The sequence below is a fragment of the Ictidomys tridecemlineatus genome, unplaced genomic scaffold, assembly GCF_052094955.1.
Source record: "Ictidomys tridecemlineatus isolate mIctTri1 unplaced genomic scaffold, mIctTri1.hap1 Scaffold_85, whole genome shotgun sequence".
NCBI classification, from domain to species: Eukaryota; Metazoa; Chordata; class Mammalia; order Rodentia; family Sciuridae; genus Ictidomys; species Ictidomys tridecemlineatus.
This window is the reverse complement of record NW_027526100.1, coordinates 455295-479265: the sequence shown is the minus strand read 5'-3', so window position 1 is coordinate 479265 and position 23971 is coordinate 455295. Positions and strand designations below refer to the sequence as shown.

General features: G+C 49.2%; 1 pseudogene; it reads left to right on the top strand.

Moving 5' to 3' along the window:
- The first annotated feature begins 2793 nt into the window (after positions 1–2793).
- LOC144374740 (growth factor receptor-bound protein 14-like) overlaps positions 2794–23971 on the top strand; it is an 80932-nt pseudogene continuing 59754 nt past the window's right edge.

Sequence of the window (23971 nt, the reverse complement as noted above, 5' to 3'; positions counted from 1 at the left end):
CAGCTTCATGACCTTCAGCTTTAAAGTTCACTTCCCAGACCCAGCCTGGATGTTACTTTGACCCAGACATAGGGCAGTTCTGAGAATTGGAAGGTTATAATTCCACCCTTTGACAGCCTTCTCTTCTCTTTCCCACTGAACAAACACCATCGACTCTTATCAAAGCCTCCACTGTTTTTATGTCCTTCCTCCTCTCCTGGCTCTTCCCTTCCTTACTCTGCTTGGAGGCTCTTATGAGTCACTTCTGCCACACCATCCCTGGCACTCAGTTTCCTTTTCATAGTGGCCTTCTGGTGCATCTGTCTGCCCAGTCCCTAACCTTTAATTTTTTCCTTTTTAGTTATACATGACAGTAAAGTAGGACTGAGGCTGTAGCTCAGTGACAGAGCTCTTGCCTCACATGATAGAAGAGTAATTTTGACATATTTGTAAAAACATGAAGTGTGTCTTATTCTAATTAAGATCCCAGTCTTGTGGATGTACGTGATGTGGAGATTCACTGTGGTGTATTCATATATGTACATACGTAAGTCATGTTAGATTCATTTTCCATCTCCTGCTCCTTGGAAGCCCTTCGGAGGTAAGTACATCATTTACCAGTTGCCACTGCAAACTGTGGTTGCAAGCATTGAGCACCTCCATCCTCCGTGGGAGATCTTTTCCTAGATGTTTAGTTTCCTAAACTTACAGATGTTTAACACTGTCCTGGAGACCCCCTCAGCCCCAGGCCTCTTACTGAGCATGAGACCTTATCTTTTCCTTACAGAGGAGGAAACATATAGGGAACACCCTTGCTTGCTTTCTTTTCAAAACTTAATGTCTATGTTGATCAACTTTTCATCACTGTGTGACAGATTACCTGAGAAAATCATCTTCTATGTTTGGGGCTCACAGTTTCACAGGTTTCAGTACATGATTGCTTGGCCCTATTGTTTTTCTTCCCTTCTAGCCAGCAAGTGTGCTTTTGTGTCCTCCATATTAAAATAGCTCTAATTTCTTGGTCCCACTTGGTCCTTGTGTCCTTTGTCTAGTCTTGAAGCTGCAGACCTTCTTTACATTCCAGTGTTTACTTCTCCCCCTCTGATTCTTCCACCACTTGATTTGCATTATGTTATCTCTAGTCTAGTGAAGCTTCTCTAGCCTTTGGGGACCTCCTATTTGACAGATGCGGTGATGTCTCATCCTTTCCCATCCTGCTGGTGGCAGCTATGAATTTCATACTTGAGAGCGCTTATCTCTCAGGCTTCTGTGAAATCTTTGTCTCTTGCTTCTCTCCCTCTTCCTCTCCCACCACTTCAGGTGTTTCATTCCTATTTTTCTTTTTTGTATCCCTTTCTAGCTTTCTTAATTCTAGGCTACATACAGTGTTACAGCCAGGATGGTTCATGATACCAGAATTTTATGTGATTGCTGGATACTTGTTGCCTGGCACAACAAGGCAATCCTGCTTTAGAGGCCAAGAGTCTAATTTAGAAATGGTCTAATTCCTATATAAAACACCAGCTGAGCCTTACTTAAATCTCAAGGGTAGTACTTTGGTTTCTTCCCATGACTAGTCCCCTGTGGCTCTCTGCCTATTCTCCCTAGTAGGGAAAGCTCCACGTAGACCTACATAGTATCCGTGTCTTATGATGAAATTTACAGAGGGTTTCAGGAAAGTTCCAATAATTAAAAAAGTATTGACAGATTAAAGGGATACTTAATAAAGATTAGTGAACTTGAGGATACAGTTTGGGCTGAAAATCTACTTTGAAGACCTAGTACCTGAAAAAAATCATAAAATGTATAAGTATGTGTGTATGTGTACACATGTGTGTATATATGATACATATTTTAGGTTTGGAGACACAGAAGTAAGGCATAGTCCTTGCTCTTTCTTTCTATCTCTACAGAGACAGGAGATTAAAAAGAAAAAAATAATAGAATTACAAGGGACTGCTATGGTTGAATGATTTTGGGGGAATCATGGGCATATTGCTTAGCCTTTAGATATAATGAAGGCGTATCCTTCCAGACATCACTATGCGATGATCTTGAGCTGAGACACCCGAGGGAGGGAAGGAATGAGGGGACCCCATATAAAAGTGTGAGAATAGAAGAGACCCTCTGGAAAAGGTGTGCCTGGTATCTGAGGGACAATACGATGAGTTCATCTCCCTCATGCTGCATTTAAAAATCACAGTGCTTTGTTCTGAAGATATGGCTGAAAGGCAAGTCGGTATTTGAAATAGCACAAATGGGGGATGGCAAGGGAATAGATAGCATATTTGGGAATGTCAGTATTAAGATATTAAAAGTTGTGAAAATTAATCTGATAACCTTTTCATAAGGCAGCTGAATAAAGAGGGAAGACACAATATTGTTGAAAGTATGGCTATGGAGTAAATCAGCTAAGTGACTCATAGTGAAGGAAAGGGAAAAAATTAACTATTAGGCAGTTAAAGAAATATAAATTATAATTGAGGAATGATGGGGTTCTTAGAGCTCTGGAACTGGAATTGAAACAATAGCCAACAGTAGTGAAGGCTTTCTTGTAACTACATGATGGGGGGGGGTGTTCTGTTTGTGCCGAGTGTTGCAGCCTCAGTCTGTATAGCACCTCAGCATGCACATCTCAAAGCCCTTGTGGGATTCTTTGGATACTGATTGCATTCCATGTTCAGCCTACATTCCTCTTCCTTTCCTTCATCATGCTGTAGCATTTTTGTCACCGCTTGCATTTCACTTATTACTTGCACATGGCAAGCACTTTTTAAAGCCTGCTGAGACATTAGAACCCTCCATGGGGAGGTCATGGAGGTACTAGATCTCCCTTCCAGAGAACCTGGAGTGAAGATGGAGCCTGACAAACAGCGTCCAGCTGCTGTGACTTCAGCTGTGCAGCAGTGCTCACATGAGGTCATGCTCTGCCCAGGACATACCCGCCCAAGTTTAAGAGGCAAATACTGCATCCTGTGTCTCGTAAGTGCCAAAAAAAGAAGGAAGCAGAGCACCTGGTAAAGTTCTTGGGTTCTGGAAGCAACATGTGGCACCCTTCAAAACGGCTCCAGCCTTTATTGCTGGGTGACAGAAGAAAAGCTACCAACTTTGAGAAGGCTTAGAGAAGGACAGGGTTTGCTTAGAGGTTCAAGCTGTGATGCAAGTATCCCTGCTTCTTAGGTCCTGTATGATCAAGCAGGTACTATGGTGTTGGAGGTTTGAGTGGTGAGAAAGACATGTGAAGATATGGCAAGCCCCAGTGGAAGAACTACAACATAGGTCTATGAGAACCTAAAGCAAGACAGTATTAACTGCAATAGAGAATTAAGTGTCTTTCTTTCTTGTTTTTTTTTTTTTTTTGTGGTGTTGAGGATTGAACCCAGGGCCTCACGCCTGTGAGGCAAGCACTCTACAAACAGTTATATCCCCAGCCCCGCGGGAAAAAAAATACTTCTTGGTAAGTTACTTGGCTTTGGAAGAAAAGAAATATTTGACAATGAGACCAAGTGCTATTTGTCCAATATTTCCCATTATAAACTGGATATGTTGAACCTGCCAAGACAAAGTTGAACAGATCTGAAGCAATCTAAGTTAGACATGGTACATCCAGGACCAGACTGGGCAGGACCAGAGGGCACAAGAATTCCAAGAACAGGTTGCCTAGTCCTCCGTGTCCTCCACCAGGGTTGCATTCCAGCTCTCTGGGCAGATTGGGATTCTATACAACCAGCTAAAGAAAGAGGAAAGACCATATATAGTTTCTGGATAGAAGCTTGGGGTATGAATTAGCTGGAAATGAGTTGGGATTGCATTACACCCACACTCAGGGAAAGCCTGTAGACAGGGAAAATCTTTCCAATGGGTACAGCTGTGAGCTGTGAACCATGACATATATTTTATGTGAAAGGAAAAATGGCCCAGTGTCTGAATATATGTATATTTCTGAGCAATGACCAACAGCCTGGTCATCATGTCAGGGACCTCTAAGGAAGAGAACTGGAAGAATGGAGACATAAAGGTCCAGGTAGAGGCATGTGGATGAAAGTATAGAAGTAGACAGAATGTGAAGGGTTCTGTTCTGAAGGCTAATGGCCTTCATGGAGGAGGCACTGAAAACCCAAGAAGACTACAGGGTTGTGCTACTTGATTTTAGTCAACTTCTTCATCAGCCATCCCACATCTGGAACCAGGGACACATAAATTTAGCAGCATCAGTGGCAAAGGTTCTGGTTAAACATGGGCAACAAGGACTCCCACCTATCAATGCCAGTTTAGTGGCTGCTGCCTCTGACTATCTAAACCGCCAGCAGCAGAGACTATTCTATGAGGATACTAGTTACCTACTTGGTGGCAGGTTGACTGTATTGGGCTCCTTCCAGCCTGGAGGAGCAAGTGGTTCATCCTTACTAGGGATAGACAACTACTCTGGGTATAGATTGGCTTTTCTGTCCAGAGCCTCAGCCTCTGCCACCACAATCCAGGAGCTAATGGAGTGCCAGATCCATAGACATGGAATATCATACAACAAATGTCTGACCAGGTGACTCACTTCATAGTGAAGAATGTGCTGGAGTGGGCTCTGATCATGAGACCCACCCTTTATCCTATCACATACCACATTACCCCATATGTGTATTATCTATGAAGAGCTAACCTCATGGAATGGTAGAATGATCTCCTTAGAGGTACAGCAAAGTTGCAGTTTTCTGGTATAATCTGCAAAGATGCAGTTGCGTCTTTTGGGGTGCAATATATGCACTAAATAAGACTGCTCTATGACATTATCTCTAATAGGAAGAATATGTACACTAGGGAACTAAGAGATGGAAGCATCAGTACCTAGTTGGTCTTATCTAGTGACTTACTCAGGCTTTTTTATCTTTTCTGTGCCCGAAAAGGCAACATCTTCAAGAGTCCCATCTCCACCTGGCCACCTAGACTTCTGATAACCCATAGTGCTCATACAGGGCCAGGGCCCCAGAAGAAGCCTCACCAAACCCTGCCTGCAGCCAAGCAGAGGCAACTGGGCTCTTCTGGGGTCCCTAGAGGAGAATCTAGAGTAAAAAGCAGGAATTCTTTTGAACCACAACCTATGTCTGCTGCCTGGCAGACTTCAGTGACTTATGCCCAGAGACCATCAGATGAAAAGAATAATCACCATACTGACAAGGATGATTTTTATATGATGGGGACAGAAGGGAGTATGTGCAGATCCCAACTAATGCACTAGAGTGCTTCTTGGCTCTCTGCTGGTTCCTTGTTACTATGGATACACATGTGAGAAGGGTGTGACGTACAAAGGGTTCATTCTTTCCTGAAATGAAGGTTTGGGTCACACCACCAGAGAAACCACCAGAACCTGCTGATGTCATACTTGGGGGTGAGAGGAATTTAGAATGGAGATGAGGGAGAAGATGAGAACCATTTGTAGCCTGAAAATCAACTACAGCAACAGGGGCTGCTATTGGCCTGTTAATTTCCCTTTTCAAAGCTTCTTTTCAGGAAGAGAGGCTCACGGGAGCTGCTTCCAAATATGTGGAGATGATCTTTGCAATGGTTTGGGGACCATGTGGTGGTCATGGATATGCACCATTTAGAGATCCTCCTCCAAGAGAATTTGCTGCAAGGAGTGAGGTTGATGAACAGTCTCAAGCTGCTGCAGGTTTGGATCCCCCACAGTATTCTTGGCAAGGCCACAGGCTACCCAAGCTGTTTTCAGCCAATAACTCGGCACAGTGGGATAACAGAAGTTGGGTCACTCCTTCTCAGCTCATGCCTCCTCTGATGGGTAATACTTTCTGATCTCCCTATTGAACTAGCTGAAACTTTCTTAGGGCTATTGCAGTCTGAGGCTCCTTGGCACAATTCTTCCTTCTCTCTTTCCCTTTCACCAGTTTCAGACCTGTATTATGACCCAGAGGCTTTCCCTATCTATCCATGTTTTCTATGGGTTCTGCCCTTCACATGTGTTCCCCCTGGTAAATCTCTTATCTTCCTAAATCTGTCCTGGTATTTGTTTCTTGGAGGTCTAAATTGATATGCCAATTAAAGATCTTAACTGATCTTTAAGAAACAGAAACACATAAGGGTCCTAGTCAGGAAGAGATGAAAAGTCTAATCCAGGACTTCATAGAATTTGAATTGAAATTTAGATTTCATGGTCTTTGAAGAAGAATGAGGAAATTTCCTATGTACCAATATGGAAAAATCCCCAAGATCTACTGGGTAGAAAAAAGCAAGGTACAAAACAAGGTATGTGTCATGCAATATTTTGCTGTATTGGTATGTGGTATTTAAACCTGTAAAGATACAAAGAAAAAGGGGATGGGAGTGGAAAACTTCACTAAAGAGTAATTTGCTTTGCTTTTATTTTGCACCTTGAAATTATACTGCTTATTGCTAATTAAATTGAAATCCGAAAAAATAAATTGAAATATAAATCTTTAGCTTCTGAGCATTTTATTATATTTCATGATTTAAAAATGATCCTGTATATGTGATTGATTAGCACTGTCAGTTAGCTGATGATGCAATAACAGGTGTGAAGCAATGCAGAGACAGACCCAGTGAATTTTAGGACCTTCCAAAACTTACTGTCCCAAATGAAAAAAGAATCCTTGCCTTCATGGGACTGAGATAATACGGGGCAGAGAAATAGGAAACAGGTAATGTTCCTTAATAAGCCAGTTCATCTGGGTGTGGGGTGCATACTTGTAACCCCAGTGACTCAGGAGGCTGAAGCAAAAGGATCAAAAACTGGAGGCTAGCCTCAGCAAGTTAGTAAGGTCCTAAGCAATTTAGTGAGACCTTGTCTCAATAAATAAATAAATAAATAAAAGGGCTGGTGATGTGGCTCAGTGGTTAAGCATCCCTGGGTTCAATGTAAGGGTTGATGGCAGGAAGCAAGGCCAGGTGTCTCTGGGTCATGCCAGCTTCTCTCCTCTCGAGCATTGCTCTCAGAGGGGAGCCCCTCTGCCCTTCCCTCACAAAAGCCCCTGTGCCCACATTAGGCCAGCCAATCCCTGCGTCTGGGTCCTGGAAGGAAAGATGGCCACTTTCAGAACTGGGGACACGTCTCTTCCCTGCCCATGGTGCTCTACCTGTTTGGAAGAGAGGTGTTGCCCTGGGAGGTGGCTCTGAGCAGGCCCTAATGTTGGTCCTGTGCTCTTTACCAACTTTCCTGGTCACAGAGCGACTAAGCTGCTAGGGGCCCTGATGCCAGAGAGACATGTGGGAAGACTGTGAATGAGGGGTCAGATGAGCCAACTCTAACCCCTGCCTGCCATTCACTCCCCAGCACACAAGGGGCAGGAGATGGATCACTATTGACATTGGTTGTCAGGAAAAGGGCGAATGCAATGATGGAGGAGAGACAACTTTGCAAATGGCAACTCTTCCAAACATTAGCATCTATTAGAGTCTGTCCTTGCATTTTCCCAGGTTCTTCCTTGAAGTGGGACTTGAGTAATTCTCTGTGGACTGAGTCCTTACTTTATGCAACACCCCTCTGGGTTCCTTGGCCCAGAGCACCTGGGTTCCCAATGCAGCTGGAGTGCAGACAGTCCAAAGCAGTGGGTGTTTCTCTGCAGACTTGACCCTTTCTTTGGATCTGCCATTTGCCTAGTTGTATGTCCTGGGCCACAAGTTTTTTGGCTTCCTGAAGCTCAAGAAATATACAGCAATTTCTGTCCTCCCTCAAGATTTAATTGGGACAATTATTCCCAAGGCCAGATTCAGGAAGGATCTGGCAAAACAGGAAGGGGATTTCCCCAAAAGAGCCAGGCCTGGAGCCACCTGCCAACCATCCATTCTGTCATGGCTCAGCATGGACCCCAGATATGGGTCGAAATTCCCGAAAGTGTCACTGGAGCATGTTCCAGATATCCCTGCTCACTCCAAGGAGAGGCGAGATGAGGGTCATTCTCAGCCCTCACAGGGAGCACGAAGAGCAAGGGAGGGCAACTTGGAGAGGAGGCCAGATCCATAGCTCAAGAGAGAAGAAGCCCCAGCCACTGAGAGACAGAAAAGTCAAGAAATGGGGGGTGGATGTGGGGAGAAAAAAATGGCATGAGGTGTAAAGACAAGCAGAGACTGGGGGAGTTGGGAGACTGAGCAAGGGATCAAGGCAAGAGAAGGATAATATACTGATACGTGTGAGACAGAGAGATGGAGAGATGGGAACTCTGTGAGTCATTTGTCCCATGGGGAGTGAGCATGAGTGTGAATGTTCCTATAAACCAAAGGCTGAGCTCGGCACAGCTGTGCTCACCTGTAACCCCAGTGACTTGGGAGGTGGAGGCAGGAGGATCAAGAATTCCAGTCCGGCTTCCAGCCTGTGTCAAAATGAGAAAATAAAAGGGCAGGGGATGTAGCTTAGTGGCAAAGTGTCCCTGGGTTCCATTTCTTAGAAAAGACAAAACAAAACAAAGAGACAACGGAGTTAGAAAGCCATGATGATGATTCCTTTTGCCTGCCTCTCAGTGCAGGCTGGGAGCACAAGTTCTGGGAAGCAGGCCTGGACTGCACAGGGCAGAGCCAGGTGGTGTGAGGAGTTAGATGTGGCATGTTGAACACTCCAAAATGTCAGACTCCCTGGTCAAGAGAAGCCCCTGGGACATGGGGCTGCATCGGACCAATGCAGTGAAAGATGGAGAGGGTGCTGGAAGGAAAACAGAGGTGGAAAGTGGAAGAGCGTGTAGTTTGGCACAGGGAGAGGCCTCTGCAGGGTCAATTGCAGAGGTCCCTACCCCTCTGCTTGCAGGATGTTTTGCAGGGAATGGGACAATGGAGATTGAACCCATGGGTGCTTTACAATCAGACTGCATCCTTAATTCTTTTTTTTTTTTTTGAGACAGGATGTCAGTAAGGGTTGCACTAAAATGCTGAGGCTGGCCTCAAACATGTGATCCTCCTGCCTTAGCCTCCCCAGTGCCTGATTACAAGATAGAGTCAGAGTGCCTGGTTCTGCTTGCAAGCTTTTTCAAGGTTGCTGGAAAGGGGTTGGGATCTGCTGCCAGTGAACCTGCAGCCCCTTTGGACAAGCTGAGGCTTCTTCTAGGCTTAGGGCTTAGCTTCTGTGGGGCACGGTTTCACCCCCTGATTGACTACTTGTCCTAGCCAAACTGACGTCAGTCACCAGGATCAGGGAAGATGTTTAGAGTTGGTGGTGATTGGCAGAGTGGGCCAGGTGGGAGAAGATGACAGCTAAATACAAGTCCTGTTGTCCTGCTGCCAAGGAGGCCTGGAGGATACCCCAGCAGCTGTCCCTGAGTGCTCCTGACCCAGGACAGAGGATCCAACACTCTTACTTTCCAGGTTCAGAAACGGAGGCCACAGAGAGATCCAGCCCCACTCTCATCCTTGTCTTCATTTGGCAGGAGAAGGTAGTTATGGTTGGCCTGGAGCCACACTCAGAGCATGCTTGTCCCCAGAGACTTTGTTTCTAGATGGGTGCCGGCTCCTTCACCTTGGTTCTCCATCTCCCTTGAGGATCCAAAAGAAAAGTTGGTTCTGCAGCCAAGACCAAGACATATGGTAGTGCAGTGCCCAGCACGGAGGTGCAAACACTGCGTCTCAGGGCCCGGGGTGACTTGTGCACAGTCACACAGCCAGTGAGAGCTACAGCTGGGACAGAACCTCTGCGTGTGTCACTCCGAATCTGCCAGTTTTCTTGGTTGGTTGCTTTCTTTTGTTTCTTCATTTTTTTTGAGGGACAAAGGAAATTTTAAAAGTAATGCACACTTTCTATAGGGATTACAAAACCACACACAAGAAAATAGAATCCAGATTCCTACTAACCAGGGAAAGCCATTGGTGACTTTATATTCTTTTTATTGGTCTGGGTACTCAAGAGTGCACTACCATTGAGCCACATCCCCAGACCTTTTCATGTTGAGACAGGACTGTGCCAAGTTGCCCATATTGACCTTGGATTGGTGTTCCTCCTGCCTCTGGAATAGCTGTCATAACAGGCATGTGGCAATGCACCCAGCTTAACTTTTTTTTTTTTTTGTACTGCGGATGGAACCCAGGGGCACTTGACCACTGAGCCACATCCCCAGCCCTATTTTGTATTTTATTTAGAGACAGGGTGTCACTGAGTTGCTTAGGGCCTGGCTATTGCTGAGGCTGGCTTTGAACTTGTGATCCTCCTGCCTCAGCCTCTAGAGCTGCTGGGATGACAGGCATGTGTCACTGCACCTGGCTAAAATCTTCCATCTTGCAGGACTGAAACTCTCTACCCATTGCACAGCAGCTCTGCATTCTCCCTCTCTGCCAGTCCCAGCAGCCATCCTGTTCTCTGATTCTATGAATCTGACTATTTCACGTTCCTCATGTGAGTGGGATCCTGCAGGATTTGTACTGTGTGTGTGGCTTGTGACACTATGTCCTCAAGGTTCACCCATGTTGGAGCATGTGACAGGATTTCCATCTATTTTAAAGTTGAATAAAATAATGTTGCATTGTGAATGTGTGTATGAGAGAGAGAGAGAGAGAGAGGGAGGGAGAGAGAGAGAGAGAGAGAGAGAGAGAGAGAGAGAGAGAGAGAGAGAGAGAGAGAGAGATTGATTCTGTTTCCACATCTAGGGTGTCAATATGTTTGGAGAAATCTCCAGAAGCAGGCTTGCTGGATCACCTGGTCATTGTATTTTTGTTTATGGAACCTCCATGCTGTTTCTGGGTGACTGCATCCTTGGATGTTCCCAGCCACAGCTCACCAGCCCTCCCTTTTCTCCCCGTCCTCCCCAGCACTGGCCATCTTTTGCTCATTTTGAAGGTGGCCCTTGGAACAGGGGCAGGGTGGAATCTGATGGTGGTTTTCAATTATATTTCTCTTCCCATAGACCTGCAGGCCATTCGTTTCTTTTCTTTTGGACACCCCCTTTCGTAACCTGGTGTTCCCATATGCCATCCACCACAAACATTTCTCCACATATTCTTTGCTCTGTGGCCGGGCGCAGTGGTGCATGCTGGTGATCCCTGCAGCACCTCGGGAGGCTGAGGCAGGAGGACTGCAAGTTTGAGACCAGCCTCAGCACCTTAGAGAGACTCTTTGTCTAAACAAAATATTTTAAAAAGGTGGAGCTGTATATGGCTTAGTGCTTAAGCACCCCTGGGTACCAAAACACAAAACAAAACAAAAAACTAATACTGGTTCTATACAACCCTTTCCAGGAAATAGAAGAGGAAAGAACATTTCCCAATTCATTTTTGAAACTAAAATCCTGATTCTAAGATCAGACATACACAGAACAAAAAAATTAAAAAATAAAGAACAAAAATGCTGCCAGACACAGTGGTGCACACCTGTAATCCCAGCGGCTCAGGAGCCTGAGGCAGGAGGATTGCAGGTTTGAAGCCAGCCTCAGCAACTCAGTGAGGCTATAAGCAACCTAGTGAGACCCTGTCTCTAAATAACATTTAAAAAGGGCTTGGGATGAGGCTCAGTGGCTGAGTGCTCCTGGGTTTGATTCTCAGTACAAAAAAAAAAAAAAAAAAAAAACCACATATTTTTTCTTTGCCCCTTCCTTCACCCTGAAGGCAGGGATGTGAACTTCACGGCCTAGAAGCCCTGCAATGCCTCTGTCAGTTTTGTCACATGGGCAGTGGTGTCAGGCTGCCAGGGTAGAGGTGGGAATCAATCCAAGGCAGTCTCTGGAGCACTCAAGCTGGGAGGATCAACCTTGGTGGCAGACAATCCGAGGTTCAAGTCCAGATTTTGCCACTTGCAGGCTGCCCGGCTTTGGGCCACTGAGTCTGCCTGTGACCCCTGGTTTCTCCATCTATAAGACAGAGACAGTGGTGCCCTCCGGTTCCTGGCCCCTGTGTGTGGCCTTGCTTTAGCTGGTGCATGCCACAACCTCGCCCACGGGGAGGCCCCGTGGAAGTCAGCTGTTCTCACTGTGGGAATGTCACGGCCTGGCCAGTGCCCACAGCTCTCTCGCCTCCTTTTCTTCACTCCTGCTGTTGTCATGAATGCGGTCTTTGAGGCCTGGTGTTCTCGAGATCTCCATGAACAGAGGCAGGAGGAGGACAGTTGCTGTGGACAAGGTGTTTCTGCCTGTCTCCCCAATCTGGGTGTTGAAACCTTCACTTCCAGTGTCATGAGGACAGTGTCACCCTCCAAAGAAGGCCCCCACACTAAGGAGCTGGCTTCCTCTCTGACATTGTCCATGCAAGGACACAATAAGAAGGCCATCTCCAGACCAGGAGGCAGGTTCTCAGCACACTGGGGCTGTCAGCTCCATGATCCTGGAGTCCCCAGCTTCCAGAACTGGAAGACATCAGTCCATTGATGGGAGAGAGCCATGGGCAGAAATGGAGGTGTGCGGCACACAGGGACCACCAGCTCCTCCTTCTCCTTGTGGGTCAGCCTTGCCTCCAGCAGCCCTTGACCCTGGGGTAGAGGCTCATCTAGGCTGTCATCCAGCTGGGACGTGGTGGGGCCTCTGGCCAGAGAAGGGCTAGGCTGAGCTACACTGCTCTAGAGAGCCATGCTGTGGGTCTGGGTCCCATCCATCAACACCCCGGGGAATGCAAGCATTGGGGTGTGGCACCTGTAGGGAGAGTTACAGGAAAGGAAGAGGCCGGGGCCCCTGAGGCTGGGATCGAGCAGAACTGAGTTGGCCTCGCCCCATTTTAGAACCAGTTGCTGAACTTAGCTTTATAATGATAGAGGCAACATCTCGTAAGGGATTACTGCCAGCTCTGCTCCCACATTATAGATGACAAAACTGAGCTCAGAGATGGCAAAACACTTCCCTAAGGTCACACAGCTAGTCAGTATCCACAAAGCTGCAGACAACCATCACAGTACTTCCAGGCAACAGGGTCATCCTCTTTGAGCTCACCTCTCTGAAGATTTTTCTGTTGTAACTGTGCCAAGGTCAGTCTTTGAAACTGGCCCTCCTCTGGCTTGCAATAAGAACTTAAACATGGAAGAGTGCTTGGAATATGTTGAATCTAATTCTTCCCATTGTACAGTTAGAGACACTGAGGCCAGGAGAGGAGAAAGGATACGTGTACATTGACCATCACTTCCATGTCACCAGGTAGGGTGCAAAGCTGAGTACTGGTCTAGCTTCTATGGAGATCACAGGTAGAACTAAAAGGTACATGGGATATAGGTCAGGTAAGAGGATGAACTTCCCTGCAAGTCTCTACGATCATACAACCTTAGCATGTCCCCGCAGAAAGGAACCAGAGGAAGATTCCAAGCCATAGGTTTGAAAACAAGTTGCAGTCACTGCATAACTTGAACCCTATGCAGGGAACCCCACTCCAGCATCATTATCAAATAGCCTGTCATGCACAGAAACTTAGAGCTATGGCTCTGAGTCCATGTCCCACAGGAAGCACTGATTAGCCCCTTTGGGTATCCTTCCTAAGTGCACTATGCCCTTTAGTTGATCCCCTTGGGTCTCCCCGCTGCTGACCTGCCAGCTCTCTGAGAAAAACTCTCCCGCTGTCTTTAGCGTCTCCCTCTAGTCCCTGCATCTCCGCATCCATTGCCAGAGTCTGCATGGACCATGGGTGGCTGGCCAGCGGGCAGGGGACAGGGAGGGCGCAGGCAGAGCCATGGCCAGGGTTTTGGCAGCTGTGGCCATCTGGAGACACAGATGGCTCCCCCTGCAGTCTGGTAATGTGCCCGGGGAACTGCCCTTTGTCTTTAGGCAATAAGGTACACTAAGGCGGGGCATGTCAGTCCACACAGCCGCCACCTCTGGGGCCAGCGGACTCCTGCAGTCCCTGCACGTGGTGCTGGGAATTGTGACATGAACAGTGTAAGCAGGAGGCTGTTCATTCCTCATCAAGTTCATTCAATGGCTTTCCCTCCACCCCCCCCCCAGGGCATCAAACCTAGGACCCCACCTAGGGGACCATTTTGCATCACTCCTTCTTGAGGCCCAAGAGTTCCTGGGCCCCTTTCTGTGGGTCACATTCCAAGCAGAGAAGGAGACTAAATTGGACAAACTGAGCACCTAGTATGTGCTGGGTTTTAGATCAGGTGCTTCTCTTCTATGTTTCTCTTTCATCCTCAAACCCATGAGGCAGGTGTGATGTGATGGTCCCCTTTTACAGATGAATGACCCAAAGCCTACAGGGGTTGGACAGTATTGTCTAAGGGCACTTGGAGCACACAGCTGTCCCCAAGCCTTCCCCCACCTCCACCGCCCCCACCAAGCGGGAAGACCCAGCCAGCTGCCAGGAGGAAAGGGGAGTAGGAGGAACAGGCTGGGAAGATGCAGAGAGCTGCCCCCAGCCCCGAAACGGCCAGCTTGGCCTCCTGCCCGGAGGGGGATGGCTCTGGAGGGACCTTGTTGGGAACAGAGAGAAATTCATTAGCAGATGTGCATGTCCCCAAGTGATTAACGATCGATACTCTGGGCTCCATCAGCCAGAGGTTTGTGTTTATTATTCGACTTGGCCCAAGGCCCCCCAGTCCCACCTCTCCACACTTCTTTCCCCTCCTTCTGAGATCCTCAGGCCCACTCCATCTGCCTCCTCCCAGGCCTCTCTTCAATCCACACAGCCTAGGCCAGTTCCCAGGACAGACACACTGGGGATGGAAGTGGTGGGGAAGGACAAGTGGCAGGGTGCCAGGATTACCTCCTGAACAGCAGGCTCATTTGCTAACCTGAGCTTTGTTCACTTCAGGGACAAAAGAGGACTTCATTTTCACTTTGGGAGAGGCCAGAAGGAAAGAGAGTGTGGTACTACAGCAGGAAAGATAAAGGATGGATAATAAGAGGAACTTCCAGTTGCCATCGAACTTTGATTCCTGGCCTGGGGTACACGTCCTTCTTGGCTGTGGGAAAAGGGCTGACATGGAAATGACACAGGCTGGGCCTGTAGCCAATGGGACCTTCCCCATAGAAGATGCCACTTAAAAGTGTCATTAAACCCTCAGGACTCTTAAAGTGAAGAACAAGGGAACTAGGAACACCCTTTAAAGTGATATGGAGAGTTCCCAAGAGATGGCCGTGTCTTTCTCGCTTCCCCTGCCTTGGAATGGAGACAGGTGGCTCCTGTGACGTCCCCCTCCCACCAGTTTCTTCTCTGTCTTCCAGCCCTACCCACCCTGGGGCCTTGAGCCAACAAGTCCACATTAATTCAGGGGCTTCTCTGGCTCAATCTGCCTTGGTTGGATTCTACCCGTTGAGTGGTTTTGGGGGAAGAAAAAATAAGCAGTAGGGACCATGGTCTTCCACCTCCAATCGGCGACTTCAACCTTGGGCTGGGAACATTCCTGGGTTCCATTCTCTCCAGACGAGTAGATTGGAAATTAGGTGCATTGCTACTCCCACCATCTTGGAAGCCAACAGAGAAATGTCACCCCAGCCTCTCCTCACCTAGCTCTGATGTTACTTCCCCATCCATGGGGCTTCAGGCTCTTCAGTCCAGGAGACTGCAGTGTGCACTTAGCTAGCTGCCTCAGTGGTGAGTCCCACATTCTGAAAGTCTTTTTTGATGTCTGATCTGAAGCCTTCTTGCTGCAACCAGCTCATTTTTTTCTCCTCATTCTGTCCACAGAAGTGTCAGAGGGAGAATTCTTGTTGAAGGTCACCTGTGAATGGAACTGAGAAGACTGGGAAGCATAGGCTGGACTAGGAAGCCTAAAGAAACTCAAGAGTCAGACTGGTGCTGTCGCTCAGTGGTAAAGCACTTGCCTAGCACGTGTGATGCAGTGAGTTCTGTCTTCAGGACCACATAACAATAAATAAAATAAAAGGATCGTGTCCATCTACAACTAAAAATAAAAGTTTAAAAAAATGAAGAACAGAGTCTGCTAGTGTGGGAGCCTCTCCTTAGGTTAGTGACTTTGAACAATGCTACACCTACGGTCTTCAGCATTGGCTCCCGGTTCAGCATGCTGTCCCTCAACAGTCTCTCCTGCTACCATTAGTCCTGCCTGTTAGTCAATTATTCAGCCAAGGGCTGTGTGCTCCTCCCAACCTCCTAACCCGTGGCACTACTGGGGGTAGGGTTGGCACTGTCAAGGAGGGGACCCATGCGGCCAGGCTGTACCCTTCAGGGGCTCCTAGCCTTGTGGTCCTTGCTGGCCTCACCTTTTCCTCCACCCAGGCTGGGGGTGGGGGCGAGAGGTGCTTCCAGTGCAGCAGAATTGGGTCATTAAAATCACTCCTCTACCCCTGACAGATGACCTCCAAGGTCCATTCCAGTCCTGTGATTCCAGGATCCCTGCTGGGGGGATCCAGTTAACCCTTGTGATGCTTGGCTGGCGACATGGGCTATAGAGTGGGAAGGGGTGGGGTGGACGAGGCCTGAGGAAGGCCACTCTCAGCACACACTAGCACACACTGTCCCCTTTGTCCCGTCCCTCCTCTTCTGCACCAGGCCCTGCCAGGGTGCTGTCCTGGGAATTCAAGTGCCAGTGGAAGGAAGGACAGCACTATCAGTTGTTGTGGGTCAAGGCCAGCTTTGGCCATGTGTGGGTTGGACCAGGCCTTTGGATAAGGCTCAGGCAGAGGGTGTCCCCAAAGCTTTGAAGAACAGAGATAGGAGGAGGTGGGGGCTTTGGAAGGAAAAGAGAAAGCAAGACCCCTGGCCAGTAAACAGGCCATCCAGGGGCCTGGCATCTTGGACCATGTGTCGCCACCCAAGAAGTGCGGGTGCCAGGTGGCTTTCTCCTGGTGGAACATTTGACCAGTTCTCCAAGGGCATGACATTGGGCAAGTTTTGGACTCTTCTCAGGATGCTGATGGAGCTATCCATGTGCCAATTGTCAGAGGTGAGGTGGGCCCCAGAGACGGCCATAAATAGGCATCTTATTGGCCACTTAGAACCTTCTGAGTGTCTCCTTTGGCTCCCATCATGCCTACATCAAGAACAAATGATGTGCCATCATTGAAAGGAGTTTTCTACATAAAAATCCAGATTTATAACTTTGAAAATAAACTCTAACAATCCAGTAATTCTGGGTTCACACTCACAAGGCCATAGACAGCTGGGGCTGAGTGGCAGCTGTCCCTGGAGCCAGGGCACATACTCTCAGCTTCTCCATGGCTTTCACCTGCCTGAGTTTGCTCTTCCTGGGGCGAATGGGGAAATCAAGGCCCACAGAGAAAGGAGGGCCCTCCCTGGAGATTCCCCAAGGGTGAGGGACAACATTCCCCCTTCACCTTCCTCCCCAGAGCTTGGCCAGAGGCTACAAGGTCCCTCTGCCACCACCATCCCCCTCTGCTCTGGAGGACCGGCAGCCTCTGTGGCCAGGCTTTGCTGGCTGCCTTCCTGCACAACCCCCTCAGCCGTCCGGGACCCAGCCCAGGCCCAGGCCACCTGTGGGTGGAAGCAGAGGCGCTGCTGTGCCTCCACAGCCCGACCTCCTCTCTCACAGCTTGGAACAAGAATGTCATGAAGTGCAGGGGGTGCTGCTGCCAGGCCTGGGGAGCCTGACCACAGAGCTGGGGCTTCCTTCTGCAAACAGCCCTGACTGGCCCAGCTGGGCTGGCCCTGTGTCTGTGAGCCCAAGGGGCACTGCGGCCACCCATCCTGGCCCCCCAGGCCTCTCTTGCTGCCTCTGATTTCCTTGGCCCCTTCTTTCCTGTGGCCACCCCAGTCCTGTTTCTCTGTCTCTCTTCCCTCTGCTGCTCCTCCTTCTCTCTCTCAGCCAGGCTTGCTTTCTGCCTCTTTCTGTCTTGGTTTGGCCGTCCTCTCTGGCATGGCCCTTGCTCTTCTCAGGGTCCTGCCTGCTTTCTGGGTCTGTCTACTGCAACGCCATCTTGCTGACCCACAGGGGTGCCTGCCCGGCGTCTGTCTCTTGGTCTCCATCTCTGAGCTGCACCGTTTCTCTCCAGCTCTGCTGTCCCTCTCCTGCACTGTGGGCCTCTGAGTCACCCGTCTCTCCCTCATTCCAGCTCTCTGGCCTCCCTCAGTCTGTGCTCCTGAGGTCCCACAAGGAGGGCTTCTGGGAGGTTGGCTGTGCTGGATCAACATGGCCCCAGCAGCAGGATAGGAGGGATTCTGTTGATGGAGCTTTCCTCTGGGGCTGAGGAGGGGTAGTGTGAGCCAGCACCCAGGGGCCCAAGGAGAGGGCAGTGTCCTTTCCATGCCTGTGTCCCTTGCCCTAGCCAGCTCAGGGCATGTCCCCAGCTGAAGAAAAGGAACTGCCTCCAAGGGGCTGCTCCCACCATTGCTTCCTCACCACTGATGCCCCCCAGAATAGACACAGTGCACAGACTCCACTAGCACCTTAGGTCCAGCACCAACAGGATGGAGTTCAGGGGTGTGTGGCTCCTGGCCTGGCCTGCCTTGGCCTCGATGGCAGGGGCTCTGGGGAAAGGAAACCACCCAGGGGCCCCTGAAGCAGACCATGGGCTACAAAGAACTCATGGCAGCTGACCCTCCTCTCCCAGATGACACCTGATCTTCACCACTCTTCTAGATTGAAAGGCTCTGCTCCTGAGGAGGAAAAGTGTGTGACTTCCCCTCTCACCTATCTCTGAGGCCTGATCCTACTGTGGGTCAGCAGGTGCCTAAGCCACACTGAAATTCTTCCTGATGAGGTTCAGGTGAACAGGGTGTGTGTGTGTGTGTGTGTGTGTGTGTGTGTGTGTGTGTGTGTGTGTGATGGGGGTGAGTCCATGTGCCTAGACAGTGTGGAAAAGCAATGGTCAGTGTGTGGGTGTGCAGCAGGGACACAGGGAACTCCTAGGAGAGACGATGGGTCCTGTGCACAGGGACTGAAGGGACAAGGCCTAGAATGGCAGGAACACCTGTGGATGCAGATGCAGAGAGAGGAAGAGGATGGAGAAGAAGATGCCCAGTGACATAAGGCCAGGAAGTTTCCTGAAGAAGAATCAGGGAGATTTGTGGGGGGAGTCTTCTACACAGCAAAACACTGTAGGAGTCATGTGGGTGGGAGGGAGTCTTCAGAGACACACAGTGGAGCCTACTATTTGCACGACCAGTGTGTCCCAGTTTGCCAGAGACTGTCCAGATTGGAGAACTGAAACCCCTCAGGTCCCAGTGACCTAGGATGACTGAGTTGCCCAAATCCCTGCCCACCCTGCCCACCAGGCAGTGCACCCTAATGACAGCTCCTTTCCACCTCCACACAGCCCTGGGCCACGGTTCACAGTAGGCAGGCCCCGTTTGACAGAAAAGACCATGTGAGGACCTGGCTCTAACGTCATGTGGAGAGTGGCCAGTGTGAAGTCAAGGTCTGCTGTCTGTCTGCCTTGGACTTTTTATCATAGTCTTGGAGACCTTCAGGGACAAACTTAGGAACCTCCCTCCTCCCCCCCCACACACATCCCAACCTCAGCAGTTTCCAAGTCCTTCCATGAGGCACTGTCATCTGGACCCACTGCCCACGTTCCCCTGGGCTGCGGCTGGGAAGGGGGTTGGGCTGGGACAAGGGGAGCCTGGGTCCCCTTCAGCCTGAGGCCTACAGGGCTTCACTGTGGACTCCACCTGTTGATTTTTTGGCTTCTCCCCCAGCTGCGGCAGGACCCATTTCTGGGGAAGGGGTAAGTGTAGGAGGCGGAAACTGGGGGGAGTGCTGAGGGGGGTGTCTCCAGGGTCTTGCTGGTTCCTGTGCTCCAGGTGGTGGGTTTGGGGAGGGCTGGACAACCTCTGAGAGCAAACTGAGGGCTGGCCCCTGAAATCCCATGCTGTTGGTCAGTGCCTCCGGTGTGCTGGGGTGTGAGGAAGGGGCTACAGAGCCAACAAACAGAGCCTGTGAGCACAGGAAGCCATCACGGAGCACCTGGCCTAGGCTGCTGAGGGGCCTGGAGTGGGGGCAGGCTGAGGCCAGCCTAGGAGGCCAGCTAGGGGTGGCCTGGGGCAAGGCCAGCAGAGCATGGGGACTAGGCTCTAAGCTGTTGAGAGTCTGGGGAGACCATAGCAGGTGTCCCCTGCTTGGGGACAAATCCCTTCTCCTTTGAAGCAACTCCAAGTAAGGGACAATCTTGGTGAACTTGGGATACTGGTTTCCTGTCAGGAGGCCTTGGTCCTAGGTCTACCATGGCATTCATGAGCTTTGGGGATTATCTGTTCTGCCCTCTGAGTCTTAGTGTGGCCAACTGTATAATGAGGTGATTGGAATAAACAATCCTGAACAATTCTTCCAGAGTTTATATTCCATAATACCATAACGTTGCTGAGAGCTAAGGATTGTTTTTTGGCTACGGAGGATTTCTTGAGTGTTAGTTGGATGTATTCTCTGGCTTGACTCGAAGCATCAATAGAGGGAATTATTTATCTATTTATTGACTTATGCATTTATTGGCAGAGGGGATTTAATCCAGGGATGCTCCACCACTGAGCTACATCCCCATTCCTTTTTATTTTTTCATTTTGAGATAGGGTCTCACTGTAGAGCCTTGATAAATTGATGAGACTGGCCTCAAACTTGCGATCCTCCTATCTCAGCCTCCTGAGATGCTGGGATTATAGGCATGGGACTGTACCTGCCTATAGGTATAGGACACAGGCTCTCTCCTTAAAGAATAATGTTATCTTAAAAAATACTATATATTAGGCCAGGCACAGTGGTGCATATCTGTAATCCCAGCTGCTCAGAAGACTGAGGCAGAAGGATCCCAAGTTCAAGACTGGCCTGGGCAAAGCAGTGAGACTGTGGTGGTACAGTGCTTGTCTAGCATGTATAAGGCCCTTGGTTCCATCCACAGAATGTAAAAAGAAGCCATTAGCTACACAGTAACTATTTACATGGGCTAGAAGTTTCACTGATGTGGTCTCATTGGGGAATTTTCTTCCAAATTCTATAAAATGAGTATGATTATTATTGCTATTCTAGAGACAAAGAAACTGTCACTAATGGGTGTTGAGTGACTTGCCTAGGTGTGCTGGTTGAGGAAGCGGAAACCACAATTGTACCTACCTCAACCAGACTCCAAAGGCAGCACTGTGAATCATGACTCCAAATGGCTTCCGATGAGGAAGCAGTAACTATCCACATTCGCTATGGTGGACTTTCCCACTCAATAGCTTTGTTCAGCTTTACAATAGGCCTGTGCACCTGCCAAGATGATCCCCACTTTCCAGATGCGGACACTGAGGAGCAGCGAGTGAAAAGCCCAGCTGCCCTCTCCCTATGTCTCCTGTGCATCGGGATACTGCTATATTCCCTCCACCCCACCATGCCCACGTGGCTCACACAGAAAGCCAGCAGCACTCCTAAGGTACCTGGGAAGTGCTTGTCTTGTCACCTACCCCCTAGGCTACAGGTGGCCCAGAGCATTTCATGCTTCACTCTGGACTGAGGGTCCACAGTCTTCCCTTTTCTTCCTACCCCAGGGGTTTATTGAGCACCTACTATATTCCAGGCATTGTGGTGGTGTTTCCGTGAGTTATTCCCTTAAGTTCCACAGTCACTCTGTGATGTCATTCAGACCTTAATTTTGTGGATGAGAGACCTGAGGCTCAGGAGCTTCTGTGGATCCCCTAAGTCTCCTGGCCTCCTTCTCTCCCAGGCCCTAGGGCAGGAGCTAAAGAGCCCTTGGGGGCCTGTTCTTATAGCTCTGTCCCCTTCAGAGGACTTATTCCAGGAAGTGACTGGCCACAGTCAGATCTTCCTTTCAGCTCCTGGAAGTGAGTCCGGGGTGAGCGGTCTCACAGTGACCTCTGTCCCTGTCTCTATCACCCACAGCTCCCGTTCCCCACTTTCCTGGAGCTGGGCTCAGGTCTCGGGTGGAGGGCTCTTTGGGACACTGATCTTCAAGTGCTCATGTGCCACCAGGGCCTAACCTCATAGGTACTGTTCTAAGCTCTTGACCCAAATTACCTGATTTCCTATTCTGTGTAACGCAGCAAAGCAGATGCTGTTATTATCATCATTCCCATTTTCCAGATGAGGAAGCTGAGAGGCAGCCAGGTTCTCTGGATTGCCAGAGGCCACACAGCCAGCAAGTGGTAGAAGCAGGATTCACACAGCGAGGGAGCCTGCTGCGCACAGGCCCTGGGCCTCGTCCAGTCACATTTGTACTCATAGTTAAAGGTCCTTAAGAGCCATCCTCAAGGAGTGTGCCCTTGACTGGAGGCAAGAGGAAGTGATTGAGGGGCTTACCTAGGAGGGACATAGTCTACTTTGCTTGTGACATCAATCCACCTGGCTACAGGGAGAAGGGGGCCTTGGAGGTACCAATGAGAAGCAGGAATGCTGGTGGGAAGACTGGGGCCGCTGCAGTCTCTGGGAGGAAGCCTGGTTCAAGGCAGTGATGATGTCGGTGGACATACAGGGCAGAGATGGAGACATTGTGGCCATGACAGCAAGGTCCCTGGTGTTCCTCACACTGCCCTAGAGGAAAGGAGCATCCACCCTCAAGAACAGGAACCCTCTGCTCAATTATGTGCCTAGAGGGACATGCTTTTCCAGTTGGCACTAGGCACCTTGTGGGCCAGCTTGGTGCTTTGACTGGACAGCCAACTGAGACAGAGGACAGTCGCCTAGGAGGGCCTAGGGAAGGGAGGGTCCCAATGTGGACCTCCTCTCCTCCTTCCTGCTCCCCACTGTTTCCTGGTGTCCCACCAAAGTGAGTCACCAGGGATGCAACAGTGTCCCCATGTGACAATAGGGGACATGCAACAGACCTAAAGGTGTGGGGAAAGAGAAGTCTAGAAGGTTGGACAAGATACTCTCCCCAGTGGCTATGGCTGGGTATTGGTAGAGTGGAGAAAGAGAAGTAGATTTTGGCCTTATGCCCTGAGGCATTCTGTGGGCATTCTTACAAAGAATGTGTCTCATTGAAAGAAAAATAGAAATGTTTTGAAAAGGAATAAACCTCTCTCTTTGGTGGGGAGTGTGGATTTCAGTTAAGATTTCAGACAGCAAATTGAGGGGCTGGGATAATGGATGAGTGACATTTCCACCCCCTCTCATGAAAAAGGCCAAGGCCATGTCCTCAGGCTGGCTATCCCCACAGCTCAGCTTCCTAACTGACCTGAGCCCTGGGAGGTGACCAAACTCAGCTTCCCTGGGCTCCTCAATTTACCTGATCCCATCAGCCTCCTGGAGCCAAGCAGAGTGTGCACAAAAGGGATCTCGAGGTGTAGGACTTTGCTGAGGCTCTGAGAATCAGTGACAAGATGAATGGTATGATAAGATAATTGAAGCTATCCCTTATGTATGTGATACTAGGGCAGAGGAAGAGGAAATTACATGGGACCAGGAAATTACATGGGACACCTTGACCTCCTTGAAGAAACAGGCCAGTTGCTCCCTGTGCCTGCCTCAGTTTCCCCATCTAAGGAGGCCGGAAGACATGGTCTCTTTAGGCAGTGCCAGCACTAACATTCCAGGAGTGTCTGATTAAAATTGTCCCCTGTGTATTAATCTTCTTGTCAAGTTTTAATTAATGGCTGATGGAGTCAGAGCAGGCACCAGCTGCCCCTCCCCTGCTGGGAGGCAGGGGACACCCACAGGATGCTTGACCTGATTATCACCCCTATGTGGCCTTTATCCCATACCCCCACCTCTCCACCTCAGACCTCTCCTCAAAGCTCAATGTTTTTTTCTACTATGCTATATCACCTAGGGTTTGAGGGATTGTGTGTGTGTGTGTGTGTGTGTGCGCGCACTTGGTTTGTGGAAAAGGGTATAACCTTCATCTCAACTCAAGCTACTAACTAGTTCTATGATCTTTTTTTATAACTTAACTTCCCTGAGCTTTAATTTCCTCTCCCATCAAATGGGAAGAGCATTTGGCCTCAAGTAAATAAAATAAAAGGCTTACATAATAAGCTCATTAACTATCCCACAGAAGAAGTCCTCCATGAGGGTGTTTCAATAGTTGGTTTATTCAGAACCCAGGAGGCCAGTTACCTCCATCATTCTGTTCTTGACTTCTGTGCTCAAGCCTGTCTCCTCATACTCATAAGGTGGCTAATCCGCTCCCAGGATCGCACTCTCATTCAATAAGACCCCAAGAGAGGAAGAAGTCATGGATTTGCTTTGGGTCACTTTTTCAGAACAAAGTGACCTTGCCCAGTATATTCCAGCAGCTTT